General features: G+C 40.0%; 1 long non-coding RNA gene across 1 annotated transcript in view; it reads right to left on the minus strand.

The window, feature by feature from the left end:
- Positions 1-27739, minus strand: part of LOC145547405 (uncharacterized) — an 84677-nt gene that overhangs the window by 41512 nt on the left and 15426 nt on the right. The window contains exons 2-3 of the long non-coding RNA XR_014083812.1: positions 17947-18001; positions 4365-4449 (exon numbers count right to left, since the gene is read on the minus strand). This is a non-coding gene — a long non-coding RNA (uncharacterized LOC145547405). The remainder of the gene's footprint in view (positions 1-4364; positions 4450-17946; positions 18002-27739) is intronic.

Genomic DNA, 27739 nt, shown 5'->3' on the forward strand with positions numbered 1-27739 from the left:
AAACCACCACCTCTTTTAAGATTATGGATTTTAGCCTTGGGGAATTCTGGTAAAATGGGAGTCATAATGGGAAGAAAGCAAATAGAAATTGCCTGTCAAGATGCATTATTATAAAAAACTAAGTAGGACCAAGATGCATCACCAGAGCATCTGGGCTATGGGTTGGATTATGGCAGGAAAAGAAGGCAAGCCTGCATATACACCATTTGGAGATCCTATAGGAATGTGTGTCTTCAACAGATTTTAGGTTTTTAGCTGGAAGAACAGGGTAGGAAAAATGATTGACTCTAGCTGCAAGCAATTTGAGGCAATGTGGGAGGGGTTTGGTAGGATTTTTGTTGATTTTCACTGCTGGGTAGAATGAATGAGTCTGGTCTTATTTATGTTTTGACCCAAAAGGGTGAGTAGGAAGATGCAGATGCAAATATTTCTTAATGAGCAGAGGTTATTAGAAAGAAGGTTCTGGATAGGAAAATTAAGTAAGCATGTACAAAGAATTCCTTCACAAATGAGGGGCTTCCCATTTTACAGATCTAATGAGTAACATGGGAGAAAACGGTCTTAAGAGAAAAATATACTGGTCAGAAAAAGACTGGAGAGAAATGTCCACAGTATGAGATGATGTGATGAGAAATTTACCACTGCATTAAATATTTCAGAAGCTAACGGATTATAAGAGAAATCTTGAGCTCTTAGGTCTAAAGAGATCTAAGACTGGTCCCTAAGTCAACGGGGCACTAAATTTCAGTGTCACTGAAATAAAAGAAAATAAAAGATAATGTTACTCGTTCCTGAGATGGTCTGTTGTGAAAGAGGAAACCCAAGGAGTGAAGGTTTGTGGGACAAAGATCACGTGATTCATCTTTTAACCACTGTTCAAATAACCTTCCCCTTGTTTGCCAGGTATTTGGGAGCCCCTCTACTTCTACCCCATCACCATTTCCATCCTTCTTTTAGTTTTCCTACTCCTCTCCTAGAGTTTGAAAGCTTTTGGTTGGTAACATTAATTATCAACAGTAGTTTCTCATAATTTGGAAAACCAAGCAATAGTCAGCCATGTAGCAAGTTCACTTAGTGGTTTTTGACTGTTAAAGGATACCAATGGATTTATGTTGGGAGTTAAGCTAATCACAGCTTAGCTGTGGGAGCGGCATTGAACACAGCATGAAAGTCTGTGTGTGTTCCATGTTTCATAGTCAGCTGCCTTTCATCTTCCCTTTGCTCGTGGTGGGAAAGTTGTAAGTTGTCAAAAGTGGGGGCAGGACAAAGACACTGGCCTTCAGGCTCAGTAATTTCTAATGCATCATTGCACACACATGTTGGTCATATCAGAGCACATTTAAGTCTTGAATTCTTCTTGAAACTTTTGATACTTTTTTCTGGTTGTAGATGAATACTAAATTTCTAAGTAAATTTCCTGCAGTCCAAGTGGCATAGAACCTGTTGTGACTCTAGACAGAAGTGTCATTTAGATGTCAATATATCTAAAGTAAAAGGAAGTAGCGTGGCATAAGTTTTAGGTGCTGCCTGAGACATGGAGTTTTCAAACAAATGGTTGTCTGGCCCTAAAAACAGCGTGACGAAGTTCTGCAGAGAAGTGTAAGACATCCATTTGGGGGATGATGGGGGTGGGGTGGGGAGTGTTAGTGCTTGAAGCAGAAGATGATAACTCATCACCCCCAGAGATCATTTGGCCAAGTTGGGAGCTATAGGAAGGCCATTTTAACCATATCCACATTCTTCCTTGGAATCTTAATATTACTCTTACTTTTGGATGGAGCCTGGAATTTATATACTACTTTTAGTGTTAGTGAAAGTGTTAGACGCTCAGCCCTGTTCTACTCTTTGTGACCCCATGAATTGCAGCCCACCAGGCCTTTGTCCATGGAATTCTCCAGGCAAGAATATTGGAGTGGGTTGCCATTCCCTTCTCCAGGGGATCTTCCTGACCCAGGGATTGAACCCAGGTCTCCTGCAGTGCAGGTAGATTCTTCACTGTCTGAGCTACCAGGGAAGTCCACTTTGGTTTGCTTATTTTTTCATTATCAATCCAAGTAAGAGTTCCAGTAAGTTTATCATTCAAAAGATTCTCATGGAGGTACCACTTATCATTTGTTAAGGAACTGACATGATGTGGCCATGGTGAATACCTAAAATATTGTGGTTCCTTTTGGAGAAGCAAGCACTTCCGTCAGTCCTTTCCCCACATACCCCAATATAGAAAAAGAATTCAAATGTCCACAGAAATGGAGAACAAACTCCTTGAGCACAGAAATGGAGAACAAACTCCCTACAATCTTAGTACTTGGTCCACTTCAGAGGTTATAAGACTCTGAGCACTCAATAAGTCTAGTTTTAAAACACTCTTGGCTGGCTATAGAGTATGTGATGTAGTGAGTTCATTCCAGGGACAAGAGATTACCCTGAACACGGGAACTGGCCAAGGCTTATCTCCTGAATCCATAATGATCCTCCCAAAATTAAGCATCCATAATGATCCACATCTGCCCCGGGGTGGGGCCACCTAATATGATTTATGTAGAATTCCAATTAGATCTGTTAGGGAGGGAGTGATGTCTGCCAAGTACCCAAGACAAGACAGTGGTCAGCATCTTCCTGTCTTTAGACTAGTTAATGAAGCTGTCATTTGAAGGAGTTCATAAAAAGGAAAGTACATTCAAACTGGGCAGCTATAAGGGTCCCAACACTCACAGACAACCTCCTTTACGTTTGTGAGCTCTGGAGCAGTTATTCTCAAGACTGGCTCTACAATGAAACAATGCAATCAACTGAGAACTTTTTAAAACATTTGAAGACACCTATTACAAAATAAAGTGTAACACGAGGACTTCCTTGGTGGCCAGAAGTTAAGTATCCTCTTGCCAATGCAGGGGACACAGGTTCCATCCTTGGCCCAGGAAGATCCCATATGCTGAGGAGCAACTAAGCCAGTATGATACAACTACTGAAGCCCACACGCTCCAGAGCCTGTGCTCTACAAGAGCAGCCCCTGCTCGCTGCAACTAGAGAAAGCCCAGCAATGAAGACCAGCACAGCCAAAAATAAATAAATAATATATTTCTTTAAAAAAGCATACCTGTGATAAAGGGTCCTAATGGAGAAAAATAAAGATCACACCCAACATCAATTAAATGAGGATTCCTAAAGGTAAAGTAATAATAATATGCAATCAAGGTTCACAATTCATCTCTCTGGGCTACTTTTCAACTCTGGCATTACATGAGAACTATCCAGGCATTGATAAAAATGTAGATATGGACCCTACATATCCAAGGATTTAAGGTTGAGACACAGGCATTTTTTTTTAATTCCTCAGATGATTATTATAAGCAGCCAGGATTGACAGTCATTGACTATGGAAAATTCCAAGAAGGCTAAGTGGCCAGGGTTGGTGATGGGTGTACTCAAGGAAGCCTTCAGGACACTGCAAAAATCTACAGACAGTCTTGGACTCTAAAATCTCAGCTCAGAAAGAAGACAAGAAAATCAAGTTCCCTTCACTGCACAAACCAACCCACACCTGGGCTTTACCTGCTAGAACCTAATCCTCCTTAGGCAGAGTGGTTAGGAGGCTGAGGCAAACTCAGCCATTCTGCCTTGGCCTAGATGTAAGTAGAAGTTCAGTCTTGGCCTGAATGTTTATTTCAATTAAAATAATAATGGGCCTATATACTGATATTACATTTAATTTTGTTGTCATCATTCAGTCACTAAGTCATATCCAACTCTTTGTGACCCCATGGACTGCAGCACGCCAGGCTTCCCTGTCCTTCACTCTCTCTTGGAGTTTTCTCAGACTCTGTCCATTGAGTCGGTGATGCTATCTAACCATCTCATCCTCTGCATTTAACTACCTTTCTTTTTTTCTAATTTTTATTTATTTATTTATTGTTGTGCTGGATCTATGATGTTGTGCACAGGCTTTCTCTAGTTGTGGTGTGAGGGCTTCTCATTGTAGTGGCTTCTCTTATTGCAGAGCATGAGTTCCAGGTGTTCAGGCTTCCATAGTTGTAGCACTCAGTCTCAGCAGCTGCAGCACTTGGGCTCTAGAGCACAGGCTCTGTAGTCGTCTTGCATGGGCTTAGTTCCCTACGGTATGTGGGATCTTCCTGGGCCAGGGATCAAACCTATGTCCCCTACATTAGCAGGTGAATTCTTAACCACTGGGTCATCAGAGAATTCTTTAACTACCTTTCCTTTCAAAAGTGTGAGTCTAGCCTTTAGACCCCAGCACTGAGTCTGGCCATGATTTTTTGCATGATAGAATCACAGACAAAAAAATTGACAGATACACATGGCTTCTCATCAAAAGCCCCCAGCAGAGGTTTCTGAATGTCTCTTACCTTATTATTTGGTTCCAGGTATTCAGTGATGAATGATTTGTCCTTCTGCTGCTGGCTGGTGCACCCATACCAGCCTCAACCACACCTGTAAAAGAAAATGGAGCTTGGCATTGCATTTGGCTTGGCTTTGCCAGAGACACATTATTGTATTAAGTACAAGCATCTGCAATGAGAGATCTCTCCTGACATGAAAATCCACTGAATTCAGAGAATTTCACTTGACAAACAAAACATAGACTTACAGGTAACCAAGGTGGAAAGTACCATTCATTTGAGTTCATGGGTCCTACAGGCACCCATGAATATAATCTGGAGGGGATTACAAAGGGAAGAGCACCAAGACCATTGTCAAATGTACATGAGATGCCCTTAAGAGAGGGATTTCTTTTAGGAATATGAGATCCTTTATTATGTAGGTGAGGAGAGAGTGAAATTTGACCATTGGTATAATCTAATTTTATCCTCAAAAGTGAATGAAGTCTGGGGAAGCTTGGGTTTCACATATTGAGGTAGTAATAGAACGGAGTGCCTAATGAGGGCTCCAGAATCCAAGTGTGATAGTCTAATTCCTGAACTATGAGCCAACATCACCTGTAGATGTTGTAGCTTAGCCTTCATCCTCGGAAAGGAATTAATGATTCAGCCTCTGGGTTCTAAAGAACCACTTATGCATTCTAACTAAATAAGATGGCCCAGGTTATAGCAGCTGGAAGCCCAGAGAAATAGAAATTATTCTCTAATACACTAGAAAATCCCCCCAGAATAAATTTCTTATTCATCATCAGAAATTCATCCTGAGGAGAAATAAAAACACATGAACATAAGCATATGGAAGCACATGTATCTTCTTCTTGTTGTTGTTCAGCTGTTAAGTTGTGTCTGACTCTGCAATCCCATGGACTGCAGCATGCCAGGCTTCCCTGTCCTTCACTATCTCATGGAATTTGTTCAAACTCAGGTCCATTGAGTCAGTGATGCTATCTAACCATCTCATTCTCTGCCAGCCCCTACTTCTTTTATCTTCAATTTTTCCCAACATCAGGGTCTTTTCCAATGAGTCAGCTCTTTGCATCAGGTGGCCAAAGTATTGGAGCTTCAGCTTCAGCAGCAATCCTTCCAATGAATATTCAGGGTTAATTTCCTATCAAGTAGGAACAGTAAGTGTGTGTGTATCTATAGGTGTATGGTGTAAGGTGCGTGTATCTATCTATGCATTAGGGATCATTTGTTAATGCTACTACAGTAAAGATTTTTTAAGTTAATATTTTACTTTAATAATCTCATTTGACATTCCAATTACATTTTTAGAAAAAAATAAATTTTAAGAGTATGATTTTTTATTAACTTGGATTTCCACTCTTATTATGATGTACTTGTCTTAGTTTTTCTGTGGGGAGTATGATAAGATGGTGTAATGAATCAGATGACAATGTCAATGACTATAATGATATCTGACCACCCTGGGATGTTCTACAATACATGAATGCATGCTGTATACCTTGCTTAAGCGTAATCCTAGTGACTCAGTACGTAACTGAATGCTCAACTTGTTTGGAAATCTGATTCTGTGTAGTTTTCAAATCTATCACATGTGTTATTCTTCTGTTTCACTAAAAGGATTTTTAAAACCCAATCAAAAATGTTCCATTTGGTTTGAGTGCTGTCATTTGATTCTGAGCTTGAGAGTTGTGAATATTTGATTTAATACTGGTTTCTTGAATGACTTTCTTGCCACTCTCAAATTCTGTTAACAGGAACTAAAATGAACTTCATTTGATTTCTTGAAAATTGCACTGACTGTCCAGTTGCATTTTAAAGTTTAGTAGGTAAAAAAGAGAGAAGGAAGATATACATGATTGAAATATTGTGAATTGCAGACTGGTATTTTGCAGAAATAAATTGTCATGTATTGTATGCTTTAAATCAATTCATTGCACACTATTTTCTATAAAAAGACATTTTATTTTTTCACTGTTCTATTTTTTAAATATTTTCTTAGCTTTTAGACAGTTAATTTTTAAAGCAATATTTTTATTTGTGAACATTTGTAAATAACTGAAATTTTCTTAGTTTCTCCTGCTAGTTTTTCACTTAAAGTAAAAACAAATACAAGTCTTTGTATTAAACATATTGTATATATAACATTTGATTTTAAAAGTTACTGCATAATTAAAATTTTCTTTCTTATTCCTGAAGCAGGAGAGTAAAGTTTTGTGTTTTGGTGACAAGATGATTCACCAATTTGTACAGTTTACATTTTCTATCACTTGTATATATGTTTTTTGTTCAATGTAAATATTTTATTGAGGTATAGTTGATGTTACAATATTATATAAATTTTTACATCTTTATATAAGATGTACAGAAGAGTGATTCACAATTTTTAAAGGTTATACTCCACTTATAGATATTATAAAATAGTGGCTATATCCTCCTGGTTGTACAATATACCTTTTTAGCTAATTTTATACCAAATAGTTTGTACCTCTTAATCCCTTATCCCTATATTGCCCATCCCCACTTCCGTCTCCCCACTGGTAACCACTAGCTTATTCTCTATATCAGTGAGTCTGCTTCTTTTTTGTTATATTCACTAGTTTGTTGTAATTTTTAGATTCCACATATAAGTAATATCATACAGTATTTATCTTTCTCTGTCTGACATTTCACTTAGCATAATACCCTTCAAGTCCATCCATGTTGTTGCAAATGGAAAAATTTAATTATTTGATGACTGAATAGTTCCATTGTGAATATATATCACACCTTATTCATCTGTTGATGGACTCAGGCTGCTTCCACGTCTTGACAATTGTAAATAATGCTGCTATGAACATTGGGGTGCAGGTATATGTTTGAATTAGTGTTTTTGTTTTGTTCAGCTATATACCCAGGAGTAGAATTGCTTGGTCATATGGAAGTTCTACTTTTAGTTTTTTGAGAAACCGCAATATTGTTTTCTACAGTGGTTGCACCAAATTTCATTCCCACCAAGAGTGTATGAGGGTTACTTTTTCTCCACATCCTCACTAACATTTGTTATTTGTGTTCTTTTTGATGACTACCAGTAATTCATGCAATTTATTGTATAGTATTTTCTACAGAAATACGTTTTAAAGCATAGGTCTATCGGCAAGAGAAATATAAATGAACATGAGAAGTTATTTCCCAATATTTAAAACACATAAAACAAATAAATTACAAAAACTTATAAGCAGTTCAAATTATAAAGAGATTTGCTTTATATCTTTATATTTGAGCTCAAAATAATCATGTAATCTCCACAAAGACTTGACCTTGATGGTTCTCATCACCTGTGTGTACTCAGTATTTAACACAGAGTCCGACATATAGTAGATGCCTAATAAATGTTTGTCGACTTCAAAGATTAACCATTTTTGAAAGGTGAATTTATTTTTAAAGCTGTAAATTCTATTTTTTCAAGTTTTGAAAAGTAAAGACCAAAATAACTCTTACATACATTCATGAATTTAAACTAAGCTAAAATGCAGTTAAAGACCAAAATTTGAACTATCAGAATGTTACCAGTCACTGCAGAGTGACATCAAGACAGGTACTTGCTGTATTATCTGAAAGTTGAGGTTGTGTTATCTGAATATTCCAAAATTATAACCTAATATTTTCCATGACTTTTAAAGAATTTAATTTTGTATTTGACTCTTCTTTCCAGTAACTAATTTTTCTTGATGTCTTTTCTCTACTACAAATTGTATCTAGTCAGAAATAACTTTACTTTGCTCCCAAAGGACCAGAATAGCTTTACATCGTAAAACAAATTCAAAATGATATCATCAATACTGATCAGACCTTTGTATTATTTTATTAGAATCAGTGATGAAAATGTACTTCTATTAAATCTTTTCTAGTAAATCATATTGATTTATTATTTTTCCACCCATGGAAAGTGACATTGTTAATGAAGTCTATTTTTTTAGTTTGGCAGGCAACATGAAACCATTTGCCATCTTTAATTAGGAAATTAGTACAGGAAAAATCCTGTGTGATGGATGCAGGAAGTCTTGCCAGACAACCTTTGCCACCACTTATTTTACTTGGTTTATAGAACTTTTTATACATTCAAAAGTTAACATCAAGAAAGAGGTTTGAAATCTAGGGACTGTGATAACCTTTCTGGCCAGAATTTCTTGAAAGTCTTTTCTACATCCCCTAGAATACACAAAAGGCATTTCAAACACCACATCTAAAACCAAGTTTTGATTTACCACCAAATCTGCTTCTGTCTTTCTGTTAGTAAACGACATCTGCATTTGACAAATTGCTCAGGTCCCAAAACAGAAGGTAACCTCTTAACCACTACATCCAACACAACCACAAATTTTATTTGCTCTACCTTCTAAATAGAACCAGAATTGGCCATTTCTTATCTCCTCCATAGCCAACCCACTCCAGTACTCTTGCCTAGAGAATTCCGTGGACAGAGGAGCCTGGTGGGCTGCTGTCCATGGGGTGGCACAGGGTGGGACACAACTGAAGCGACTTAGCATGCATGCATGCATTGGAGAAGGAAATGGCAACCCACTCCAGTATTCTTGCCTGGAGAATCCCAGGGACAGAGGAGCCTGTTGGGCTGCTGTCCATGAGGTCGCACAGAGTCAGACATGACTGAAGTGACTTGGCAGCACCAGCTATAGCCAAAGTCTAATCCTCTCTCATTTCTCACCTGCCATCACTCACCTGCCCTGTTGCAATAGCCTCTTGACTCCAATCCACACTGATTCTTTTACTCAATTGAAAACCTTTTCTTCTTCCAGCTTTGGTCTGGCTCAGGCTCAGTTAAAAAAGAATTCTCGATATTGGCGTCTTCATTCATTTCCACTTTATTGGTCTATTTCTCCCCCCACACTCTCTGTGTTCTCTCTGTCACCCCCAGAATCACTAGTAGTGATAGTGTTACTGAGTCCAAGCTCATACTGCTCACTACACAGGCCCATAAATCACAAGACTAGTTGTTGGAGCAAGAGATAGCAACTCTATTTGGAAAGCCAGCAGACTGAGAGAATGGTGGCCTAGTGGCCCAAGGGACCATCTTACCTAAATTAGAACTCAGACTTCTTTTATACTAAAAGGGGAGGGAGTGTGGCTGGTTGTGGCAAAATTCTTGGTGCAGGAATCCTTTGTTCTTACAGCTGTCCATATAAGTCTGGTCACAATGCTTTTATAAACCTCAAACAACATAAATATTATTTTCCATTTTACAACTTTTTAATCTCTCTATGAAGGGAAAGCATTATACCTTTAAAGATCAGAGCCTTGAGAATGAGCTATCATGCATACTTCAGGCTACAGGCAACATTATTTTACAAAAGGTGCAGGGTCAGCATGACTGAGCACAGGCAACAGAACACATGGGTTAGGCCTAAAGGAATAGATCCAGCTACAGGTGGTCCACTGGCTAAGACTCTGCACTTCCAATGCAGGGGACATGGGTTCTATCCCTACTCCGATAACTAGATCCCACATACTGCAACAAGAGTCCGTGTGCAACAGCTAAAAGATCTCACATGAAACAACGAAGATGGAAGATCCCTCATGCCATAACTAAGACCCATTGGAGCCAAATAAATACATTTTTTAAAAAGAATAGATGACATATGGAGTCAGGTTTCTTCTGTGTTACAATAGGAAAAACATGCAAAGAGGCTCTCACATTACTCTTCAAAGATCAAAAAGATTTGATCCTTACTGTAAAGCAATTATCCTTCAATTAAAAATAAATAAATAAAAAGGGTTGATCCAAATACTACTCACTTTCCAGATATAAACACAGAAGCAGCTGGATTATTTTGCCTTCTAACCTCCCAGTGTGCCTCTTATAGAAATAATGTCCAAAGAGATAGACAAGCTGAAGAAAGAAAACAATCAATGTCAGACAGAAAATAGAAATAAATATAAAATATGGTTTTGAGTAGTGGTCATTTCTCAAAATAAAATAAAACATAATGAGATAAAGAGTTACTTAAGTTATTCAGGAAGAGGAGGTGATTGTATCAAACAAAGAAGGTACAGATTAGAAAGAAAGCCCAGGACCATGTGATTTGAGTCAGGACAACAGGTGCCATCAGAAGTCTGATACAGGTGGATAAGGGTAAGAAATGAAGATAAAACAGGTTGCTATTCTTGCAAGGGAAGGAAATTTGGGGAGATTGCCAAGGAGATTTGCTTCCATACTGAGCTTGGACAGCAAAGATTAGAAGCCAGATTGCAGGAGTTAAGAAAAAGCATTAATTAAGTCTAGTTACAGACTAGATGTATATAGGATTTCAGTATGATTTGATAGAAAAAGGAATGAGCACAAACAGGAGGCAGATTAAAAATAGCAGAATCAAGCACTTCCCTATTTTTAATGGTCTCATAAATTTCTGAATAGGTAAGAAACTAACCATATAAATATGGGGACTTGGGGATAGTATGGAGTGAGTGAGGATTCAGGATAGTGAGGGTTTTATTAGGTACAGAGGGAAGGGATTCAGAGCCCCAGAGAAAAGAAGAACATAAATAAAGAGAGAAATTCCTTTCTCTGATAACAGAGGGAAGTGGAGAAAATAGACTTGGGGTGAGTGTTCTGGGAGAGAATGACAGCTGGCTTGGGTCTTGTGCAAAAGGAGAGATTTTTAAGAGGATTAGCCCCATCCCCCCATGTCTGAGTTTCCTCCTTTCTACAATGAAGCCTAAATGGCACCCACTTCATACTGTAGTTGTGATGATTAAATCCCTTCATGTGTAATGAGGACAAAAACTGTAACTGATACAAAATAACCTCGCAATGCATGTTAGCTATTGTTATTCAGTTCTGTAGCTTTCCACATCTGCAAAATAATTCTTTCTGTCCTAACAGTTAATGGCTAGATAGAAGAGTCTTATCATTATTTTAGTGAAAACTATCCCAATTGTTTTTCTGCACAATTCAATTTAGATGCCAAGCAACATCATTTTCATACTGTACAGATGAGTAAACTAAGCTTTCAAGCCAACTTGTCGCGTTTCACGCAGCTGATATATAGCACAGTCACAGCCCAAACCCAAGTGTTCTGAACCTCAAGTTCTATTGTCTGGGCACTAAACTCCCTTTCTGAACATAGGAGAACTTCTGAACAGATCTTCACACTCCCCACAAAACTTTTGTCAGAGGCAGAAGGGTGATTTCCTCAGTTCTAGCCCTGCTTGAGGGAAAGTATTCAGTCAAGAGGTGTAGAGCAGTTTTAAGTAGCAAGAGTTTTATTAACAAAAGAAGAAGAGTTTTATTAACAAAAAGGATGAGAGTGGGCTGCCTGGAAACTAGAAGTGGCCCTGCAGTGCGATAGGGTTGTGTTTTTTAGAGTGGTGGTCCCTCCTTCTGTCATGCATTACTTGACAGACAAGTTGATTGACAGCTTTAGGTTATATAACTCTTCTCCTAATGCTCAAGCACTTACCCATAAGCACTGAAGCAAAATTCATAGGTTAGGGGGTGGGGAGAGGAGGGAATCACAATGCTAATTTATTACAAATACAGCATAATGAACCTTGGGTTACCTTGAGTCACCTTTTAGGTCTTAGTGCACCTGCACCAACCTGGGCTGGTGGATTTATCTTGCTTGGTCCTGATAAGGCTGGAAACTTAGTGGTGGTTCTTGACCACAAAAGGGAGGATCTCGGGGTGTGTTCTGATCATCCAGTGTGGGAGGGAAAGACTAACCATCCAGGATGGAGCAGGACTCATTCATGTCTGACTAGCTACCTAACACTTTAACTAATTGTGGTCACCATCAGACCAAAGATTTTTAAACAACTCAGCTTCAATAAATTGGTCCTTCATGTCCCTTGCCTGTTTCTAAAAGATGAATGTAAAAAGAGAGCCCTTCATATGTTCAAATTGTGGCAGTCCAAACTCTGAAGTATCATGCCCACCTTCAAGGCAAGAATAAGGGAGGAAATGACAGAAGCGCCATCTGCTGTTTTAAACAGTAAAACAAAAGCTTCCCTGAAGCTCTCATAGCATCTTTATTTACATCAGAACGAGGTCACACGACCTAGTCTACACGACTTAGGGCTGGGCACATGGTCATCCCAAGCAGTCAGATCATCCCACACTGGTGGTAAGAAGAGGGAATGAATATTGGCCAAACAATTAACAGTGCCAGCAGCAAGGTTACAGGATTCCCCAAACTGGCAGAAGGAGAGCCGGGTTCAACAGAAGCAGCCTATAAGAGAACAAGAAATGAGGGCAAGAATACACTGAGAACCAGGTCTTGTCAAGAAATGAAGTTATTCTAAGAACTTAGAGAGATGGCAGGGTTGTCCCATTAATATTTAATTTCTTTCTAACACAAGTTTGAAGCTACACTTAATTTTATTTGTGAAATAGAATAGCATGAGCTTTTCATAAGGATACCAGATAACTGAGAGAACTGAACATCACCAAAGAACATGACGCTTGGGCTGCATACCCAACTGTCTTTATATGGACATCAGTGTGATCCTGGGAAATAACCTTGTGACTGGTATCCTTATGAAAAGAGGAAATTTGGACTCAGAGACACACATGGGGAGATCACCATGTGAAGACAAAGGCAGAGATTTCGGTGGCGCATTTAAAAGCCAAAGATTGCCAGCAAACCCCCAGAAGTGGGACTTCCCTGGTTGTCCAATGGCTAAGACTCCAAGCTCCCAAGGCAGGGGACCCGGGTTCAATCCCTGGTCAGGGAACTAGATCCCACATGCTGCAGCTAAGACTTCACATGCTGCAACAAAGATCAAAGATCTCGTGTGCCACAACTGAGATCCAGCACAGCCAAATACATAAATAAAAATGCTTTAAGTAATCATTAAAAACAAATGAACTAACAAAAACAAAAGCTGAGGAGAGATTCTCCCTGGAATAGAGTCTCCTCTCAACCCTCAGCGGCTTCCCTGGTGGCTCAGTGGTAAAGAATCCACGTGTCAATGCAGGAGACATGGGATCAATCCCTGGGTCAGGAAGATCTCTTGGACAAGGAAATGGCAATCCACTCCAGTATTCTAGCCTGGGAAATCCCATGGAGAGAGAAGCCCAGCAGGCTGCAGCCCCTGAGGTCACAAAGAGTCGGACACGGCTGAGCACACACATTCAACCCTCAGCAGCAGCCAACCCTGCTGACCCCTCATGCTTGCACTTCTCGCCTCCAAAACTGTTTTTTAAGCCAGACAATCTGTGATGCTTTGACACAGCAGCCCCAAGAAACAATCCACCTACATTTGAAGCTTTGGGACCAACAAAAAAGCAGTAATTTCACTCAGTTCAACCTACATACTGGAGACAGAAATGGCAACCCACTCCAGTATTCTTGCCTAGAGAATCCTGTGGACGGAGGAGCCTGGTGGGCCGCTGTCCATAGGGTCGCACAGAGTCGGACATGACTGAAGCAACTTAGCAGCAGCAGCAGCAACCGACATACAAGAGAAGAAACTGTTGGATTCTCCCTCTCCTCAGCCCCAGCAGAGCCAGGTTTTAGTCTCTGGAGAAAGACAGGAGGTACCTTCAAACTCTTGCATGTTTGAGTTACAAACATACAATCTGAACTTAAGCTGATTAAAAATAAACAACTGCTATTTTAGCTGGTGGAGATTCATTTCATGACTTCATGAATCTCAGCAGCGGCTACGTGGCAGGGAGAGGCTGGAGGAGGTGTAGTCTTCTGAGAGGAAGACCAATTTGAGTCAACATTGACAAGCCCAGGACGTTTGGTGAATATAAATAACTGTAGGGGAGAGGGGATGATGCCTGAGGATGCTACAGAGTCTCCAAACTGTAATTCTGAACAGCATTCCTCACAGTTTCACATGCCTCGACTGCACTGGCAAAGTTTAAATGGTAAACTTAAGAATCAGAGTCTGTGAAAAGATAAGCCACAAACTGTGAGAAAATTTTTTCAAGTCACATGTCAAATAAATGACTCGTATCTAAAAATACATAAAGAATTTTCAACACACTACAATAAGAAAACAAACAATTCAGCTTTTTAAAACATGGGAAAAAATTTGAACAGGCATCTCACCAAAGATATATGAATTTCAAATAAACGAAAAGATGCTCTGCATCATTAGTCGTTAGGGAAATGCAAAGCAAAACCGTAATAATATATCACTTCACAACCACTAGAGGGACTAAATTGGCTTTTTGTCTTTTCTTTGTAATTGAAGTATAGTTGATTTACAATGCTGTGTTAGTTTCAGGTGTAAAGGAAAGTGATTCAGTTACACATATACATGTATATATAAATCCATTCTTTTTCATATTCTTTTCCACTATCAGTTATTACAAAATACTGAGTGTAGTTGCCTGTGCAATACAGTAGGCCCTTGTTATTTATCTATTTTATATATAGTAGTGTGCATATGTTAATCTCAAACTCCTAATTCATCTTTCCCTCCTTTCCCTTTGGTAACCATAAATTTATTTTCTATGTTTGTGGATCTATTTCTGTTTTGTAAATAAGTTCATTTGTATCTTCTTTTAAGATTCTACGTATAAGCAATATCATATGATATTTGTCTTTGTCTGACTTGCTTCACTTAGTATGATAATCTCTAGGTTCATCCATGTTACAACAAATGACATTACTTCATTCTTTTTATGGTTGAGTGATATTCAATTGTATATATATACCACATTTTCTTTATCCATTCATCTGTCAATGGACATTTAGGTTGTTTCCATGTCTTGGCTATTGTAAATAGTGCTGCTATGAACACTGGGGTACATGTATCTTTTCAAATTATAGTTTTTTCCAGATATATGCCCAGGAGTGACACGGCTAAAATTTAAAAGACCAATCATACCAAATGTTGGTTAAGATATAAAGCAATTAGAACTTTCATACACTGCTGGTAGGAATGTTCAAATAGTGCAACTCTTTTGCAAAATAAATTCAGCAATTTCTTAAAAAGCTAAATATGCACTGGCCTAAGAATGCAGCATTCCACTCCTAGGTATATCCTCGAGATGAATGAAAGCATATGTCCACACAAAGACTTGCTCATGAATGTTCATTGAAGCTCTATTCATAACAGCGAAAACCTGAAAGCAACCCAAATGTCCATCAACAGCTGAACACATAAACAATTTGTTATATAGCTAATCAACGGATACAACTTACAAATAAACCATTAATACATAATTAATACATTAAGCAATAAACCATTAATACATGCAACTAGATGGATAAATTTCAAAATGATTATGCTGAGTGAAAGAAGTCCAACAAAAAAGGGAGCATACTGTATTAATCAACTTGAATAAGACTCTTAAAAATGCAAACTCATCTGTAGTAACAGAAAGCAGATCCGTAGTTACCTAAGGATGAGAAGGGACTGGGGAGGGTAAGAGGAAGTGATTATAAAAGGACATGAAGAAATTTTTGCCAGTGATAACTACGTTCATTATCTAAACCATGGTGATGGTTTCAGGGGTATTTATTATACCAAAACTTATCAAATGTTGCCTTTTAACTATGTACAGCTTATTGTATAATATGGCTTCCCAGGTTGTGCCAGTGGTAAAAAAATCCACCTGCCAATGCAGGAGACTCAAGAGACGTAAGTTCAATCCTTGGATCAGGAAGATCCCCTGGAGGAGAAAATGGCAACCCGCTCCAGTATTCTTGCCTGGAAAATGCCATGAATAGAGGAGACTGGTGGGCTACAGGCCATGGGTCACAGAGTCAGACATGACAGCAGGTATGCCTAATGCCCACTGCATGTTATTCCACAATAAAGCTGTTTTGAAAAAAAAAAAAAGCTAAGAAAAAAAGAATTATATTAAATTGAGATTTTTATGTTTTCCCTTTACTTCTTTAAAAAAAATATTTTGGAGTGCTTTAAAGCAAAAGACACATAGAAAAATGATTAGATCACAGCTAAGCCATTATAGGAAGGACTCACATTACTGGTAATGTTGTTAACCACCCGAGGTTATATTTATTGCAAATAAGCATTATTGTATTTGGTTTTGAGGAGGACAGGAGGACAGGCAATGTAATGGGCTGCACAGTACTCATTAGCTCACAAATGGAAGCATGCCAATTATTCAAGAGAGATTCACTCTTGTATTCTGAAAGAAATTTATCCCATGGAGCTTTAAGATGGTCATTGAACAATTTAATGAGCAATTCCTCTAACAGCAATTCCATACTAACAGCCAAAACCATCTTATGTAGCTATTTCCTCAGTTCAGACAAAGAACATATCATTAGGACTAAACCAATATGGAGCTAAACCAATATGGTCAGAAAGCATTCTTATCTTCTAGGGCTTCACTGGCAGCTCAGATGATGAAGAATCAGCCTGCAATTCAGGAGACCTGGGTTTAAGCCCTGGGTCAGGAAGATCCCCTGGAGGAGGGCATGGCAACCCGCTCCAGTATTCTTGCCTGGAGAATTCCATGGACAGAGGAGCCTGGCAGGTTGCAGTACATGGGGTCGCAAAGAGTCATACACGACTGAGCAAGTAAATTTTTCTATGTATAAGAGCACAGTTACAGCTTCACATAGTTAGTTACACAGATAAACTATGCCCTGAGTCTCCAGCCCTCACCTGCTGCTAGATATAGAGTCCAAGAAAACTTTATCTTGTTACCTGCCAATGTACATGATCTCAGCACTTTGACAAATCTGCTGTCCTCCCAGTCTGTCTACCAGAGGCAGGCCCTCATCCTGCAAAACCCATGGTGTAGACTTCAGCTAGAACCACTATTGTGGCACAAGGCTCTGCAGGATGCTCATTAGGGCACTTACACTGCTGCCCTCCAGCCTACAAGAGGCCTCAGTATGTGATGAAGAGGGGCCTACCTCCCATTATGTCATATGTCACACTGTATTGCCAGTTCTGCTGGGACCCAATGCTTCACAGAGCTTTCACTGGAAAAACACTTCATTTCTGCTCACAGTCCTCTCTCTCCCAGGGTTTGAGACTTGCAACCATGCCACTAAGGAAGGAACAGTGTGAAGTGAGTATCTGGGTGTACCTGACTCCTTCCACTCTCAGAATGGCATCTTTCCTAAGAGGCTACTCGCCACACCTCCAAGTGGGCCTAGGTTAGGTTTATGTGACTCAGTCTCTGTGAATGGCTGTGCTGTGTGCTCAGTCATGTCCGACTCTTTGTGACCCCATGGACTGTAGTCCACCCAGCCTCCTCTGTCCATGGAATTCTCCAGGCAAGAATACTGGAGCAGGTTGCCATTCCCTTCTCCAGGGGATCTTCCTGACCCGGAAGTCAAACCTGAGTCTCCTGCATTGCAGGCAGATTCTTTATTGTCTGAACTACCAGGGAAGCTGTGAATGGTTGGCCTTCTTTAAATCCATGTAGTTGACACAATGAGCATCAGTTCTCAAACTTTCCCATATGTTACAATCACTGAGAATGTTTGAAAAATCACAATGTCCAAAATACATAACAATCGCCAAGTGATTACAGTGCACAGCCAAGTTTAAGGACTTGTGTGGTCCAGAAAGAAACTGAACTTCAGGCTACAAACCCATCAAAAATTCTATCTCCCAAGATGAATGGAATTGAGAGTTAACTTACTTTGGATGGCTGTCTCCTCATCCTTGGTGTTCTGCCTTTGCTACAAATTCATCATCTGGAAGTACAGAAGCAGAGGAATATTTAATAGACAGAGAAATACAAATTTGAAAGTTAAAATCAGGAACTGTGAAAAGTCCCAGTACAATCAGAAGAACAAATCTTACGCTCAGGTAAAATACATAGCAGAAGTCACCTATTCCCTCCTTTGCTCTCTGCTGTTTGTTTGTTTTGTACTAAAATGATAAGTTCTATAAAGAAAGCATATTTTAGACTGAGCCTTTCCAGGCAGCCTTCTACATTTTCTGTTTAAATGACAGCACTTAGGATGATGTATGAATTTCAAAGAGGCAAAGTCCAAGCTCATCTCAGGTTTACTTAGGCATTATTATTCAAGAAGCCCTTTCTGAGCTCTATTCAAGGGTATCTGTAAGCTGTTTTCAAAGACCAGGGACCCCTACTGTAATAAACAAGTCATTTACACGGGGGAAATGAAAAATCTGCCATGTCTGCCAAATGAAGGCAGACATACCTGAGCAAAGAAGGATTGATGAAGCGAGATTACAGAAAGCTGAAAGCTGGGTTAAAATGCATCAGATTTGCCAAATGATGGAGAATATATCAACAACCACTGGGGATGGATATTAGGCCCTAGATCATGTGGAACTGATTTTTTTTTTTTAAAGAAAGCAGAGCATATGAAAACTCTAAGATTTGGGCAAATTATGACCTGGGGATCTCAAACACCTGCTACATCCTGGTGAAGATGATGCATGGCATTTCTTGTGCCTCCTTTCCAGGAATCTGAACAGCACAGGTGTCAATTCTGCTTAAATATATACAGGTGTCCTGCACTCTGCAGGCATTGGCAGCCCAGTTCTTTCCTCTTCATCTGGAAGAACAGCCCTGTCTGTCCTGATACACAGACAGTGGTCACCAGCAGGCACTAGCAAAGCCTCTTGTCAAGGGTTGTGACAACCCAGCTGTTCTGTGACCCTCTCATAGGGGCCTATCCCCGATCATGGAACTTCCAGCTTCAAGTTCATTTATTTTATTTAACAATCACTTGCAAAGCACTTATTCTGTGTCAGAAACTATTTCAAGCCCCTATCAATATGAATTCATGCAGTGCTTCCAACAACTTACCCTCTAAGATCATAATATTCCCATGACCACAATGCCACAGATACCACAGAGAAGCTGAGTAATGTGTTCATGACTCAAGGAGAAATGTTGAGGGCAGGATGTGAAAACAAGCCAACTTCTGGTTTCAGACTCTTTCCCAAAGAGTGTTCAATGCTGTCTTTTTGACTACTCTGTGACCTGACAATGTCTTGTTCTATCACTGTTGTCTGACTGCTTATCAACAGGTCTGTGCTGCTTAAAGGTCTTTAAAATAAACACAAACCTAGATAGCCTATTAAACAGAAGAGACATCACTTTGCCAACAAAGGTCCATGTAGTCAAATATGGATTTTCCAGTAATCATGTACAGATGTGAGAGTTGGACCATAAAGAGGGATGAGAGCCAAAAAACTGATGCTTTTGGACTGTGGTGCTGGAGAAGACTCTTGAGAGTCCCTTGGACTGCAAGGAGATCCAACTAGTCAATCCTAAAGGAAACCAACCCTGAATATTCATTAGACGGACTGGTGCTGAAGCTGAAGCTCCAATACTTTGGCCACCTGACACAAAGAGCTGACTAGTTGGAAAAGAACTTGATGCTGCGAAAGACTAAGGGCAAGAGGAGAAGAGGAAGGCAGAGGATAAGAAGGTTAGATAGCATCACCGACTCATTGGACATGAGTTTGAGCAAACTCCAGGAGAGAGTGAAGGGAAGCCTGGTGTGCCTCAGTCCAAGGGGTCACAAAGAGTCAGACATGACTTAGCAACTAAACAAAAGCAACAAAATGAACACAAAGGATAAATGGGGGAGGGTGTATTATTCCTTTTAGACCTTTAGCCAAATGTTGAAAACTGTGGTTCCCAAACTTTGGCATATGTCAGAATCCCCTAGAGAGCTTGTTCAGATACAAGTTGTTTCACCCCTTGAGTTTCTGAGTCAGGTGGTCTGAATAGGGCACAAGAATGTATATCAAGCTCCTGGGAGATGTTGAAGCTGACCCTCCGAGGACCACATTTTGAGAACCACTGGTCTAGAGACTATACCTGTAGAGAAACATTAGGCTCATAGACTTTGGCTATTAAAGAAATTCATCCTAAGTCATTTTCATGTCATTGGGAAGAAGGGCCCTCTCTGCTAAAGAGAATAAGAAGAACCAAAGAGTACACTTGTGATTGTGTGAAGACTGAGAAGGAAGGTCTTAGTTTTTCTGTCTCTAAGAAGAAAAAGGAAAGACTAAAATTAGTAAGTACTAATTGGGAGAGTAGGATTGACATATATACACACCTTGTGTAAAATAGGTAGCTAGTGGGAATCTGCTGTATAGCACAGGGAGCTCAGTTCACTGCTCCGTGATGGCATAGAGGGATGGGATAGTGGCAGGGGGGATGGGGGAAGGAGGTCCCCGAGGGAGGGGATATATGTATACATACAACTGGTTCACTTCTTTGTCCAGCAGAAACTAACACAACATTGTAAGGCAATTATACTCCAAATAATAATAATGAGTAAACCTGAAAGCAGTTTCAAGATCTCCTGAGGTTGGCAGGCTGGGCATCTCTAGGAGCCTGGGGGTTTCTGGAAAAAGGTGAGAACTGACCACAGCACCTGGTGGCCTCATGACGTTGACTCCACTGAAGGGAGAGTGAAGTTCTCCTGAGGCATTTGAATCTTTTTACACGCGTCCCCATATGCCACCCTGTTCAAGTAACTAGTACATTATAATGATCATTTGTCACATCCTTATTTTAATAAAAAGATATATTGTATAGATAAATTGCATATTTTTATATATAAAATATAAATGACAAGAATGTATGCTACATTTAGTTTCTCATCAATTAAACAGTATTTTCTGTGATTGTGCTATATGCTTATCACTGTGCTAAGGACCGAAGTGGCACCAGCCAAGTATAAAACACAGCCTCTGCCCCGTGTAAAATTCCCAGTTCAGCTAGGAAGGTGAGTCACCGAGACAGAAAAAAGGCAAATGAATATCAGATGTGAGAGTGCATTATTTATGATTTATAAAATAATACCGTTGACTTCCCTAATAGCTCAGTGGGTGAAGAATTCACCTGCAATGCAGGAGACACAAGAAACACGGGTTAGATCCCTGAGTCGGGAATATTCCCTGGAACAGGAAATGGCAACCTACTCCGGTATTCTTCCCCAGGAAATCCCATGAACGCTGGAGTCTGGAGGGCTGCAGCCCATGGGGTCAAAAGAGTCAAACACAACTGAGCAACTAAGTACAGCACATGCACGTTTTCTTTAGAGTAACATCTATTATTATTTTATCCATTTATTCAACACATATGAGTTGGGACAAGTACTCTGTTGAACCATGGAATAGTAAAACATGCTTCTTGCCATTAAGAAGCTCAAAGTCTACAGAAGAAAGACACTTAAACATGCATTTACCAAACAAATATGATCAAATCATAACCAGGAACAGAAACATGTGCAGAATGTTATTAAAACAGAAAGGAAGATGTAGGTCAGTTTCCTAGGCTCAGAGAGTCTTTAAAGTTTCATAGAGAAGGTAATCCTGAACTGAAGCATGAAAGATGAGTGGGAAATTGTCAAGTATACAAGTTGTACACGAGAAAGAATTCCACATCTCACAGGCACATGGAGGTCCCATGAGCAAGGCAGATTTCACAACTGCTACAGAGGTTGTGTGGCCAGGGCACGTGCCATATGAGGGAGTTGCAGGAGAGGCAGTCATCTGTCAGCATGATGGCGCTGGCATGCCATAGGAAGATTTAGACTTTTACCCAAAATAATATGTAAGCCACTGAAGAGCTCTAAGCAAATGTCATATTTTAGAGTACTCTCAAAGAGAATGGGCTTCCCTGGTGGCTCAGATGGTAAAGAATCTGCCTGCAATGTAGGAGACCCAGGTTCGATCCCTGGGGTGGGAAGAGTCCCTGGAGAAGGGAATGGTTACCCACTCCAGTATTCTTGCCTGGAGAATTCCATGAACAGAGGAACCCAGTAGGCTACAGTGCATGGGTTCACAAAGAGTCAGGCACAACTGAGTGACTAACACACACACAAAGAGAATAGGGGCAGCAGAGGATGAGATGTTTGGATAGCATCACCAACTCAATGGACATGAGTTTGAATAAACTCAAGGAGATAGGGAAGGACAGGTAAGCTTGGCATGCTGCAGTCCATGGGCTTGCAAAGTGTCGCACATGACTTAGCGACTCAACAACAACAACAAAGAGAATAGAAAGTGGCGATAAAGAGAGAGAATACTGCAATAATTGATGTGTAAAATGATGAAGGCCTGAATTCAGAGAGGAGGACGGGGAAAGAGACAAATTATAGAGCTAATTAAGAATATAGACTTGGCACTCAAAGCCCCTCTGAACATAACTCAAGAAGGGGAAGTAAAAAATAACAATATTGAGAGAAAACCTTTGATACATGTAAAGGAAAAAATAATTGAATAAGGAAAATGTAATCCAAAAGAAAACAAAAAGAAGAAAAAATGTGACAAATAAAAAGCAAAAGTTAAAATTTGCAAAATGAATCCAAATATATTAATAATTATGATAAATATGCTGCTAAGTCGCTTCAGTCGTGTCCAACTCTGTGCGACCCCATAGACGGCAGCCTACCAGGCTCCGCCGTCCCTGGGATTCTCCAGGCAAGAACACTGGAGTGGGTTGCCATTGCCTTCTCCAGTGCATGAAAGGGAAAAGTGAAAGTGAAGACGCTCAGTCGTGTCCGACTCTTAGCGATCCCATGGACTGCAGCCTACCAGGCTCCTCTGTCCATGGGATTTTCCAGGCAAGGGTACTGGAGTGGGTTGCCATTGCCTCAACTGAACTAAATTCTGAAGTTGAAAGACAAATATTTTCAGATTGGATTTTAAAAATCCAACTAAACGTCATTTACAAAGAAATGCTTAAAAGCATCGGTACTCAGGGAGAACAAGATGGCGGAGGAGTAGGTGGATGTGAAGTACATCTCTCTCCACGGATACATCAGGAATACACCTTCAGACACAGAAGTGCATGCAGAACACCAGCTGAGAGCAGGCAGGAGTACCTGACCAGAGGAAAAGAATATATAGAACCACACAAAACTCGGTAGGATGAAGGAACTAGGGGGAAAAACAGGAGTGTTGGTAGGACTGGACCTGCCCTCAGCGGGTGGGGGAACTGTAAGCAGGGGTCTGATCCCCACATCGGGGCAATTCTCTGAGTCAGAGGAGAAACATTTAAGGCTGAGAGTGAAACAGCTGACCTGTTGCAGCCTAAGTAGAATAAAAATCAGACAGTCCTTGCCACAGCCATACATACCCCAGACAGGGACAAAAGTCCCCTGGAAGGTGCAGCGGCTGGGAGCTGGAATTTGGGGAGTGTGGCGTGATCCCAGGGCGAGGGCTGCTGTTGACTGTGGAGGAACGGATGACGAGGATGTGAGGGAGGAGACTGTGATGGGAAATGTCTGTGGAGGAAAGCCAGTCAGCGACGGAAGCAAAGCGATACTGCTGAGTCACGTAAGGGGTGGCGCCATCACCACAGCCTCTCTCTCCCCACAGGGCAGCTGAGCAATAGAGAGGCTGGCTGAACAATAGAGAAGCTGGCCCATCAAATGCCTGAGGCACTGAAATACAGAGCAGGACCCCACCCAGGATACCCCTTTAAGTGACTGATGCACTGATCTCCAGAGTAGGACCCCAGGCAAGGGAGCCCTCTAAGTTCCTGAATGGGCAGAGCTATGGAGAAAGACCAGCCAAAAAGGCCTTCTGATTGCCAGCTACAAAAGGCTCTGATAGGGCCATACCTCCTGTGGTGGAAGCAGTCCATGTCCTTGTACATTTGTCATAGCCACAGTCCCCGCAAGCCAAGCAGTTGTGCCACCTTCACACTCAGCTCTCACTGGGGCAGAGCTGCCACAGGCAAAAAAGTCTTGCGTCTATGCACACAGCATTTCTTTGGTAGTGTCCGGCTCTTTGTGACCCTGTAGACTGTGGCCTGCCAGTCTTCTCTGTCAGGGAGGGGGGTTCTCCAGGCAAGAATACTGGAGTGTATTGGCTAATACTGGTTGCAATACCCTTCTAGAGCACTATATTTCCTGCCGCCCTAACCGCCAACTCCCCTGAGTACCTGGTGCTGCCAGAACCCCTGCGACTGAAGCAGCTGCACCACCTCCACATCTGGCCCTCACAGGGGCAAACCCAAGTCCTCCAGGGCAGCCTCAGGAGCAAACCCCAGTGGACAACCCACATGCAGAGGTGGACATAAAACCACAATTGAAACCCAGAGGCAGTGTGGCTAAGGAAGAAGACCCAAAACCTTCCCACCAGCTGTACAATCTGCAGATTACATCTACAGGGTCAACTAGGCAGATTCTGTGTCTACGGAATATATAAAAGATCACTGAGAGCTCCCACAAAAGAAAACACACTAGTTCTAATACCTGTGGATATTGGAGGCAAGAACACAGAGAAGTAGGACCAGATTAGAATCTGAGCTGCCCCACAGCAGGTCCAGAGACCAGCACAGTGTCGGAGGGCCTCCTAGGGAGGTGAGGTGAACTGTGACCTCCAGGGAGGGAAAAGACTCTGACAGCAATGACCCAAGAAAAACATTTATTATTTTTATGTTTTGACTTGCTCTGTAGATTCTTTAAGAATTTTTTCTTTTTTTTTTTCGCCCTCTGTTGTAGTTGATTTTATTGGCACTATGAAATTTAATTAAGCTTTCGAGCTTTTTTTTTCTTAGTCACATTTTTTATTGCTGTTATAAACCTCTGCCTCTACATTGGGCTTTTGCAGTTTTGTGGAGTTTCCTTTCTTATTTTTCTTTTTTAATTTTAATTTTTTAAACCTATTATGATTTTTTCTACATTTATCCCTTTGTTTGCTTTTCCTACTGTTCTTTTCCCCTTGCAGTTAATCTAGCACCTTTCTCTAGTTTTGTTTTCCAGCTTGTGTGTTAGTTAATTTTGTTCTGGTAGATATAATTTTTGGTTTCCTTTGTTCGCCAAGTCAATCTGTTGTACTTTATTTTTGTTGGACTGTTTTGATTTTGCTTACGGGTGTATATGTATATGTGTATATTCAGTCACAGGGAAGGAAATGGCAACCCACTCCAGTATCCTTGCCTGGAGAATCCCAGGGACGGAGGAGCCTGATGGGCTACCGTCTATGGGGTCGCACAGAGTCAGACACGACTGAAGTGACTTAGCAGCAGCAGCAGCATATTCAGTCACAATTTTATTGTAGCTATAAATCTCTGCCTCTATGTTGGGCTTTTGCAGTTCTATGGGGTTTTCCTTTTTCTTTTTTTTCTTTTTTCTTTCTTCTTCCATTTTTTTTTCTTTTCTCATTTTTTAATTTTAATTTTTAATTTTTTTAAAACCTATTATGTTTTTTCTACATTTAATCCTTTGTTTGCCTTTCCTACTTGCAGTTAATCTTTGATGTATATAAATCTTCTTCATCTACCTCTATTTAACTTTGTATACCTATTCTTTCTTTCTTTTCTTTCCTTCATTTCTTCTCAATATATTTGTTAGTTTTGTTTTCATTGCCTTATTTTCCCTTGGCACCTTGCTTTAGTTTTGTTTTCCAGTTTGTGCTTTAGTTAGTTTTGTTCTTAACTGGTAAATGTAATTTTTGGTTTACTTTGTTTGCTGGGTCAGTCTACTGTTCTTTATTTTTGTTGGACTGTTTTCACTTTGCTCGTGGGTGTATATGCATATGTGTATATTCCATTATTTTAATTATTATTTGCCTGATTTTGTAACTGCCATTTCTCTGGGGTTCATCTTTGTTTTCTCATTTGGGGATATTTGTTTTAATCTCACTTAATGCCATTACAAACCACATGTGGGATCTTTGTTCCTGACAAGAGATCAAGCCCTGAGCCTTTGGAGTGGGAGCACTGACTCCAAGACCCTAGACAACCAGAGAACTAACCCTAGGGAGTATCAAATAGTGAGAACTCACACAAAGGAAACCACATGAATACAAGAGCCGCCATCACCCAACCACCAGTAGCACCCTGTGCAGGATGCCTCATCTAAACAACAAACAAAACAAAAATACAAACCAAATCATCAGCAGACAGGATTGCCATCTCATTCAGCCTTGCCCATCAGAGGAAAAACAAACAAGCAAACAAAAACTCAGTACAAATCTCACTCTATACGAAGCTTACACAAACCACTGGACCAATCTTAGGAGGGAAGAAACCAAAAGAAAGAAAGAATTCAACCTTGAAACCTGGGGAAAGGAGACCTCAAACACAGTAAGTTAATAAAATAAAATAAAAAAATGAAAAGGCAGAGAAATACTACACAAATGAAGGAACAAACTAGAAACACAGAAGTCCAAATTAATGAAGAGGAAATAGGCAAACTACCTGAAAAAGAATTCAGAATAATGATAGAAAAGATGATCAAAAACCTTGAAAACAAAATGGAGAAAATGCAAGAATCAATTAGCGAAGACCTAGAAGAATTAAAGAATAAACCAACAGAGACAAACAACCCAATTACTGAAATTAAAAATACTCTAGAAGGAATCAATAGCAGAATATCTGAAGCAGAAGGATGCATCAGTGAGCTGGAAGATAAAATGGTGGAAATAACTTCTGAAGAGCAGAATAAAGTAAAAAGAATGAAAAGAACTGAGGATAGTCTCAGAGACTTCTGGGATAATATCAAATGCACCAACATTCGAATTATAGGGGTCCTAGAAGAAGAAGAGAAAAAGAAAGGGTATGAGAAAATTTTTGAAGAGATTATAGTTGAAAATTCCCTGAGCATGGAATAGGAAATAGTCAGTCAAGTCCAAGAGGCACAAAGAGTCCCATACAGGATAAAGCCACGGAGAAACACGCCAAGACACATATTAATCAAACTAGCAAAGACTAAACACAAAGAAAGAACATTAAAAGCAGCAAGGGAAACCCCATACGCTTAACAGCTGATCTTTCAGTAAAAAGGCTGCAGGCCAGAAGTGAATGGCAGGATATATTTAAAGTATTGAAAGGGAAAAAATCTACAACCAAGATTACAGTACACAGCAAAGACCTCATTCAAAACTGATGGAGAAAGAAAAAGCTTTTCAGACAAGCAAAAGTTAATAGAGTTCAGTACCACCAACCAGCTTTACAACAAATGTTAAAACGGACTTATATAGTCAGGAGATAAAGAGAAGAAAAAAAGATCTACAAAATCAACCCCAAACAATTAAGAAAAGGGCAATAGAAACATATATGTCAGTAATTACTTTAAATGTAAATGGATTAAATGCTTCCACCAAAAGATACAGACCTGCTGAATGGATACAAAAACAAGACCCATATATATGCTGTCAACAAGAAACCCACTTTAGACCTAAAGACACATTTAGACTGAAAGTGAGAGGATGTAAAAATATATTTCATGCAAATGGGAAGCAAAAGAAAGCTGGAGTAGCAATCCTCATATCAGACAAAATAGACCTTAAAACAAAGAAGATTACAAGAGATAAGGAAGGATACTACATAATTATTGAGGGATCAATCCAAGAGGAAGACATAACAATTGTAAATATCTATGCATTCAACATAGGAGCACCTCAGTACATAAGACAAACACTAACAGACATAAAAGGAGAAATGGACAGTAACTCAATAATAGTAAGAAACTTTAACACCC

This window comes from Giraffa tippelskirchi, chromosome 4, assembly GCF_054371585.1.
Source record: "Giraffa tippelskirchi isolate mGirTip1 chromosome 4, T2T-mGirTip1v1.2.pri, whole genome shotgun sequence".
NCBI lineage: Eukaryota > Metazoa > Chordata > Mammalia > Artiodactyla > Giraffidae > Giraffa > Giraffa tippelskirchi.